The sequence below is a fragment of the Carcharhinus amblyrhynchos genome, chromosome 11 (genome assembly GCF_965287045.1).
Source record: "Carcharhinus amblyrhynchos chromosome 11, sCarAmb.v2.hapA, whole genome shotgun sequence".
Lineage (NCBI taxonomy): Eukaryota > Metazoa > Chordata > Chondrichthyes > Carcharhiniformes > Carcharhinidae > Carcharhinus > Carcharhinus amblyrhynchos.
Genome location: NC_137334.1, coordinates 82,871,220 through 82,879,458, shown reverse-complemented (window position 1 = coordinate 82,879,458; position 8,239 = coordinate 82,871,220). Strand labels below are relative to the sequence as shown.

Here is an 8,239-nt window from a genome sequence, read left to right as displayed (position 1 = left end):
TCATTACTGCTACCTAATTAGTGCTATTAGCATTGATTACTCCCACATGTTTCCTATTGTGCAATCAATTTATTATTTAGGTTTACCACATCATCGGATATCCTAACACCTTTCTAGTTAACCACAAAGCTGTTGTGGAGTACTTGAAGAAATACTTCCTGTTTTATCTCAACCGAATGTATTCCTTCATCTTTAGTTCAGTGACAGTCAGAGTTTAGAGGTTTCAGCCTAGCGCCAGAGACCTAAGAACAGCATCGAGGCTTACCACTCCCCACGCAGAATATGGTGGGAGTGCCGCACCATTAGAAATATCACCCTTTAGAAGGGACATCTGTATTTGCTTTTGGTAAAAAGTCCCAAGGCCCTAATCAGAGAAGAGCAGGGAATTCTCCTTGGTCTTTTGACCATCCAAAGGTGTCATTCAAATTGCAAAACTTTGATGGTACAGACTGTCTTTGAGTAATAGATACTCAGAAAAGGTTGGGAGAATTAACACCACTTTTAAATCCTGGGTAAACATCATAATAAAATCCCGAGCCAATCCCCTTCCAACAGACCCCCCCAAGCACCTGTGACCCCCAGAGTGACAATCCCCACCCCCACCACTGACCATCCAATGTTCCCCCCCCGAACCCCAAAGTCCCTCCAACTCCTGACTGTACCTGAAGCACCTAACTGAACCCTCCAATCAACCTCACCACTGATCATCACCTAACTACCTGAAATACCATGCCAGGGGTGATCTTCAGGTCTGCATGGGCTGGAAGAGCAGGCCAGGCACTGCTCCTCCATCCTAGTGGAGAGTGGTGAGGTCAAGCCCAACTAACCCACAGGACGCTTGTGGGCCTCTTCCTCCACAGCAGCAGAGGGACAGATGGCCACTGGACCTACCTCCTTGAGCCCCTTGGGAGCCCAAGGTGCCAGGGGGTAGATAATAGATCATTTGGAGCCTCCAATCACTAACTTACACATTCTTATTCTCTTTCTCTATCCAATTGTACCTATTCACATAGCTAAATTGCTTCATTACATTCTAGTATGCACATGTAAGTATAATATCTAATCACCACTAGGGTACTCATGCAGAATACTTTGACCCTTTTCTACTACAGAAACTCATGACTACTTGTGAATTGTCATTGTACTTGTCTCCTCCATTTAACCCCTTTTCCCTCCAACCAACCAATCCTCTCCAACCAGCTGACTCCCTGTAATGACTTCAATCAAACCATTCAGTTGGCCTATTGGAGTATGAACTCCCTGATCAGGAATGCCTACAGCCATACTAGCCTGAAAATGCCAGATCTCATTTGATCTTGTGAAGCTAAGCAGGCTCAGGCCTGGTGAGTACTTGGATGGGAGACCACCTGGGAACACCAGGAGCAGGAGGGCAATAAAAGATGTCCCTGATTAAGGATCCAACTGATGGCCAATCAAGGAGTCTTTGCCTTGTACTTAAATGAGAGTGGCAGTTCCTCTGACACCCCTGGAAATAGACTACTAGCACTAAGTGTACTGCTGTTAGAGTTTGTAAATGAAGAGACTTATGCCTCCAAAGACTTATTACTCTTGACCAGCCAATCAGTCCTCTGACTGAGTAATTCCCTCCAACCACATGACCCTCACTGACCACTGAAGCCCGCCACCCTCAAATCCTACCCACCTATCTTCTGCAAGCATCTTGACCTTTAACCTTACCTGTTTTACGGCAGCTACTGCCATAAAGAGGGAACATATCTTCCTTACCCCTGACTCTGTAGCCGACACAGTTCTTATCTGGATGAGCTGGACAATCGGGTGAGAAAGGGATGGCTGGACTTCAAGATAGGAACCAACTCTGATTGCTCCCAAGATTTCAGCCCATTATCTCATTGATGTTGCAAATTGGCTGGTTTGAAGCAGGGATTCTATGATACCATGTCACTCATCTCAATATTGACCATTTCAAGTTTGACATTTTCTCTGAAACCCTATTCTTTGGCAAAGGGCAATGCAAAGTACTTGTTAAATATCCCTGGTCTTTTGAGATTATTCCTCACAAATTGGCAATCCATTCATATCTTGCAAATTGCAATAGCTGCAATTTAAACTTTTATTTTGCAACAGGGTGACACTGTAGTTAGCACTGCTGCCTCACAATGCCAGGAACTTGGTTTGATTTCCAGCTTGGATCAGTTTCTGTGTGGAGTTTGCACGTTCTCTGCGTGGGTTTCCTCCGGGTGCTCTGGTTTCCTCCCATATTCCAATGATATGCAGGTTAGGTGGATTGGCCATGCTAAATTGCCCCTTAGCGTGAGGACTAGCTAAGGTAAAATGTATGGGGTTATGGGAATAGGACCTGGTGTTGTGTTCGGTGCAGACTTGATGGGCCAAATGGCCTCCTTCTGCACTGTCGATTTTATGATTCTTTAAGACTATAATGGCTTCAACGAGGTCCGTGAATTGGACTTGCTGGAGTTCCTATCCAAGACTTGGTGAGGCTGTCCAAGCAAACAGCTCTACAGAGATATATAATGTGGAGGGTCCAGGGGCACCGGCACTCGGGGTGAATACTCTATACTGGCAAGTGCCTGCTTGAATGTTGCAAACCATGGTAAATAAGTTAGCATTGGTGGAGGGACAGCAACCTCTCAGAGTGAATCCAGGAGGAACACTGAACCCTTTGATGTTCCTGCATGCTCTCTGTGCAATAGATTTAACCCTGTTTTGTCACCATAAACTTTGTTGCTAAATGGGAGGCATTTGTCCCACGTCTCTGTAAACACAGTGCAGAAAGAGGCCATCCAGCCCACGGACTCTGCACCAATTCTCCTAAAGAGTATGCCGCCCTGGCCCTCCCCTCCACCCTATCCCTGTAACCCAGGGTAATTGCTAATCCACCTAACCTATACACCATTGGATACCAAGGGACAAATTAGGATGGCCAATCCACCTAACCAGCACATCTTTGGAGGAAACCAGAGCACCTGGTGAAAACCCAGGTGAACGTGCAAAGTCCACACAGCCTGTCACCCAAGACCAGATTTGAAACTGGGTCCCTAGTGCTCTGAGGCAGCCGTGCTAACCACTGTCCCAATATGATGAACATGCTTTCATAGAACTATTTCAAATGTACAGTGCAGTAACAGATCATTCAACCCGTATCAGACCATCTAGACTCAAACCTTCTCTCATTCTTCCTCATCTAACTCTATCCCTAATTCCCTTCATAAACTTATTTAGCTTTCCAATAAATGGCCCTGTACCCTGTGTCTCACCCTTGGCAGTGGATTCCACATACTCACCACTCTCTGGTCAAAGAAGATTTCCTATTTGATTTGTTGGTGACTATTTTAGGCATGATGGGCCAAATGACCTCCTTCTGTGCTGTAACAATCCTGTGAAAAGAGCAGCAGTTGATGTTGGAAACAAATGGGTGGCACAGTGGTTAGCGCTGCTGGCTCACAGCACCCAGAGACCTGGGTTTAATTCCAGCCTCGGGTCCCTGCCGGCGTGGAGTTTGTTCATCCTTCCCGTGTCTGCGTGGGGCTTCCTGTGGGTGCTCCGGTTTCCTCCCACACTCCAAAAGATACACAGGTTAGGTTGATTGGCCGTGCTGAATTGACCATAGTGTCGGGGGGGTTAGCAGGGTAAATATATGGGGTTACGAGAATAGAGCCTGGCTGGGATTGCGGTCGGTGCAGACTCGATGGGCTGAAAGGCCTCCTTCTGCACTTTAGGGATTCTTCCATGAAACCCAGTACATTGCTTCATCTCCATATATAAAGCCGAATATCATATTCCTGAATCTGGAAGCTACTTTAAAGTGCTATGAATGAAAAATGAATCGCTCCATTGTCGAGACTGAACCATCATTAAACTAAAACATGATTGCGCCTTTGAATTATGACTGACTGAATTAAAATAGTAAGAATCAATGCAATACAATCATTTTTCTCATTTAACTATGAAAATAATTCAGAAGTGAACTCAGATTTTTCAATCTAAAATGAAGGTCAGCCTTAATGTTAACTTATCAAAAAATTTCAATTGAGAAGCCGTTAAAAGAGAAAGAGACAGAAATGGAAACTACAACACAGGTTTCGTCAATCACTTCTAAGGTTGGACCCTTGAACGTTCTTCCTTTTTGAATGTTATGATTGAACCTGCCTCCACCACATTGTCATGGTTGTGCCTTCCACTCGCTGCCTGAGAACGATTTTCCTCATCTTGCCTTATCAGCTTTTTCCAGTTAATTTTAAATCTGTAACCTCTCGTTTTCAATCCTTTCAGGAATGAGAACCGTTTCTCCCTCTTTACTCTGTCCTATCCTCTCATGTTTTTGGACTCTTGAACGTGCAAAGGAAATGTTTGCAATGATTTGATTTGATTTATTATTGTCGCATGTATTAGCATAGAGTGAAGGGTATTGTTTCTTGCAGTCTATACAGACAAATCATACCGTTTATAGAGAAGGAAACGAGAGTGCAGAATGTAGTGTTACAATCATAGCTGGGGTGTAGAGAAAGATCAGCTTAATGCAAGGTAAGTCCATTCAAAAGTCTGACAGTAGCAGGGAAGAAGCTGTTATTGAGTCAGTTGGTATGTGGCCTCAGGCTTATGTACTTTTTCCCCACGGAAGAAGGTGGAAGAGAGAACATCTGGGGTGCGTGGTGTTCTCAATTATGCTGGCTGCTTTGTCGAGGCCACAGGAAGTGTAGACAGAGTCAATGGATGGGAGGCTCGTTTGCATGATGGATTGGGCGACATTCATGACCTTTTGTAGCTCTTTGCAGTCTTGGGCAGAGCAGGAGCCATACCAAGCTGTGATACAACCAGAAAGAATGCTTTCTATGGTGCATCTGTAAAAGTTGGTGACAGAAATGGCTGACATGCCAAATTTCCTTAGTCTTCTGAGAAAGTAAAGACGTTGGTGGGCTTTCTTAACTGTAGTGTTGGTGTGGGGGGACCAGGATAGGTTGTTAGTGATCTGGACATTTAAAAATGGATGATTTTTCAGCAGTAGTATCCTAAACAAGATTACGTTAAAGGTGGAACGGGTCAGCAACCACTGAGCCACCAGAGAAAGTTCCAATGACCACCGCCCCCCTCAACATTCTATGTAGATCAATCTGATGGCTTGGATTGTCATTCTCAAGGCTGGTCACGGGTGTTCTGAACATGATGATAAGTTGGAGGACATCCTGGAGTCCTAGAATAAATGATTAGATCTTATTTTATAAGGATTCAGAAGAACTGGCAAGGGTGCAAGCCAAAAAATAGAATTACGAGGATAATGCCACAGCTGAGAGGGCATACCGACTGGGAATGATGAACATCATAATGGTGCTTTCCCACCTTCTCCCCAAAACTCGGCACATTCTTCCCTTTGAATGCTTCGATTGAACCTGTCTCCACCGCACTGTTGTCGCTGTGCATTCCAGGCCTTCCATTCGCTGCTTAAAAATGATTTCCCTCATCTCACCTTAGCTTCTTTTACCTGTTACTTTAAATCTGTGTCTTCTCATTCTCAATCCTGTCAGGAATGAGAACTGTCTCTCCCTCCCTACTCTGTCCAGACCCCTCGTGATTTTGAATAGCTTTACAAAATCTCTTCTCAGCCTCTCTTCTCCAAGAAAAATAGTTCAATCTTGTGATGTATGTATTATGTGTTATATGTTGGGGTGCAGACTGTTCCTTTAAGAGTACAAGTCAGGTGACCCCCAAGGCACTTAATCATGACTGAATGAGAGCACACCTTCAATATCCAGCTCCCAGTACTGAAGTTTCAAGCCTACCTCATGACTCTTGACTCTTTCATAAAATCATAGAATCCCTATAGAAGGAGGCTATTTGGTCTATCCCAGTCTGCACCAACATAAATCCCACCCTACCCCCATAACCCTGCTAATCACCCCCCGACACTAAGGAGCAATTTAGCATGGCCAATCAACCTAACCCACACATGTTTGGACTGTGGGGGGAAACCGGAGCATCCAGAAGAAACCCATGCAGACACAGGGAGAATGTGCAAGATCCACACAGTCCCCCAAGGCCAGAATTGAACCCGGGTCCTTGGCATTGTGAGGCAACAGTGCTAACCACTGTGCCACCCCTTTGTCCATAGGGGCATACATAATAAATCTCTATTCATAACTGGAATTCTTTATCCCTGGAACCATTCTTCTGAATCTTTTCTGCACTCTCTCTGAGAACAAAAAAAATTACAACACAGGAACAGGCCCTTCGGCCCTCCAAGCCTGCACCGACCATTTTGGCCGATGGAACTAAAACTCCTTGTCCTTCCAGGGACCATATTTCTCTAATCCCATCCTATTCATGTATTTATCAAGACGCCTCTTTGCAAACCTTGACATCCTTTCTAAAGCACGGTGCCCAGAACTGAATGCAATATTCCAGTTGAGGCCAAACGAGTGTCTTATACAAGTTCAACATAATCCCCTTGCTCATGTACTTTATGCCCTGTTGATTATGCCTAGACTCGATGACTAATACACCCGACTCCCTCTGCTCCTTCACCACCTTTAGAATGTACCCTTTACTTTACATTGTCTTCCAAGTCCTCCCTACCAAATTCAATCACTTCATATTTCTCGACATTGAACTTTTCCTGCCACCTGCCCCCATTACAAAACATTCCCTAGCCATTACTTTCTGTTTTCTGTCACTCAGTGAATTCCGTATCCATATTGTTACTGTCCCTTTTATATCATGAGTTTTACTCTCAAGTTGGTTGCCTGGGTACATCACATCAACAGCATTGCCCTCATCAACTTTTTTTTTAAAAGCAATCCTTCTACTTGTCATCAGATATTTCCTGCAGCCTAAATGTTGCAGTCAGCAGGAGTTGGTCAGGCACTCCAGGGGACAGGTGGATCAGGCCAGGCCTGAGGAAATAGTCAAGGAATTGGAGGAAGTCCTGTGGGTAGATGCAGGGCAGCGGAGAACTGTGGTGGGTGTGGCTGGAGTACCCTGGAGGTTTGGGAGTACAGGCCAAGTCAAATAGGGGGTTGGTTTTATAGAATCGTAGAATCCCTACAATGCAGAAAGAGACCAGTCAGCCCATCGCGTCTACACCAACTCTCTGACAGAATATCTCACCCCAGTCCCTCGTCCCTGCCCTATCGCCATACATTTAGCATGGCTAATCCATCTAACCTACACATCTTGGGACACTAAGGGGCAATTTCTTTTACCATGGCAAATCCACCTAAGCTGCACATCTTTGGGCTGCGGGAGAAAAGTAGAGCACCCGAAGGGAACCCACACAGATATAGGGAGAATGTCCAAACTCCACACACCTACAGTGACCCAAGGCTGGAATTGAACCTGAGTCCATGGTGCTGTGAGATATGCTAACTACTGTAGTACCATGCTGCCAATTTGGATCTGTACAATAGTTAATCACAAGATTGGTTTAATTCTTCTGGATTTTGCTAGGAAACTATTGATGTAACACAGTCGGAAGCATCCAAAGCTTATAACTTAAATCACAATTACCCTGCACTGGGAACCAAAGGAAGATTGCACTTCTGTAGAATCGTTACCTGGGAACATCCGGTGGGGTGGGGGACTCCCCAGCAGATCTTTGAAATATTCCTCCCCCCGATGTGGGGAACTCAAAAGTTAGGGCATGTCCCGGGGGGTGCATATGCACCAAGAATTCATTGGGAAAGATTGGACTTCTGTTGGAGGTAGAGAGTTAAGAGAGATAAATGGTTTGGTATTTACATCATAAAAAGGCATTCGAGTGGAGATTGAAGTTAAAGTGCTTCATCACCTAGATTAAATTTGTAATGCTAAATTGCACGAGTAAATGGTAGATGGAGCTACATTAAGGTTCGGGCTCATAAAAGTAAATTTGGCAATTCTACACTCTCTGTGGGGAACCTTGCTCAGTAGCAGCACAAGGCAGAGAGACGTCAATACACGATCTATTCTCTACAGCATAATCCCCCTAATGAGGCCTCCCTCTGGGAGACTTGCACTTATGTAACAGATTTTACAACTACAGGACATGCTAATGTAACGTGTAGTCACTTAGAGCTCTGCAAAGTCCCCCTTACACCATTAATATGATAATGGCCACATAATCTGTCATTAGTGAGATTGGCTGAAGAGATAAACATTGTCCAAGACAACTCTACTGCCCTCCTTTGAAATCGTGCAATGGTTTATTTTCCTGCCACCTCAGGGGATAGGCCATTTTAATGCCTGATCTGAACGCAAGTACCTTTAA

General features: G+C 44.7%; 1 pseudogene; it reads left to right on the top strand.

Annotated features, from left to right (window-relative positions):
- The first annotated feature begins 1,272 nt into the window (after window positions 1-1,272).
- Window positions 1,273-1,392, top strand: LOC145350382 (5S ribosomal RNA; annotated as a pseudogene).
- The last annotated feature ends 6,847 nt before the right edge of the window (window positions 1,393-8,239 follow it).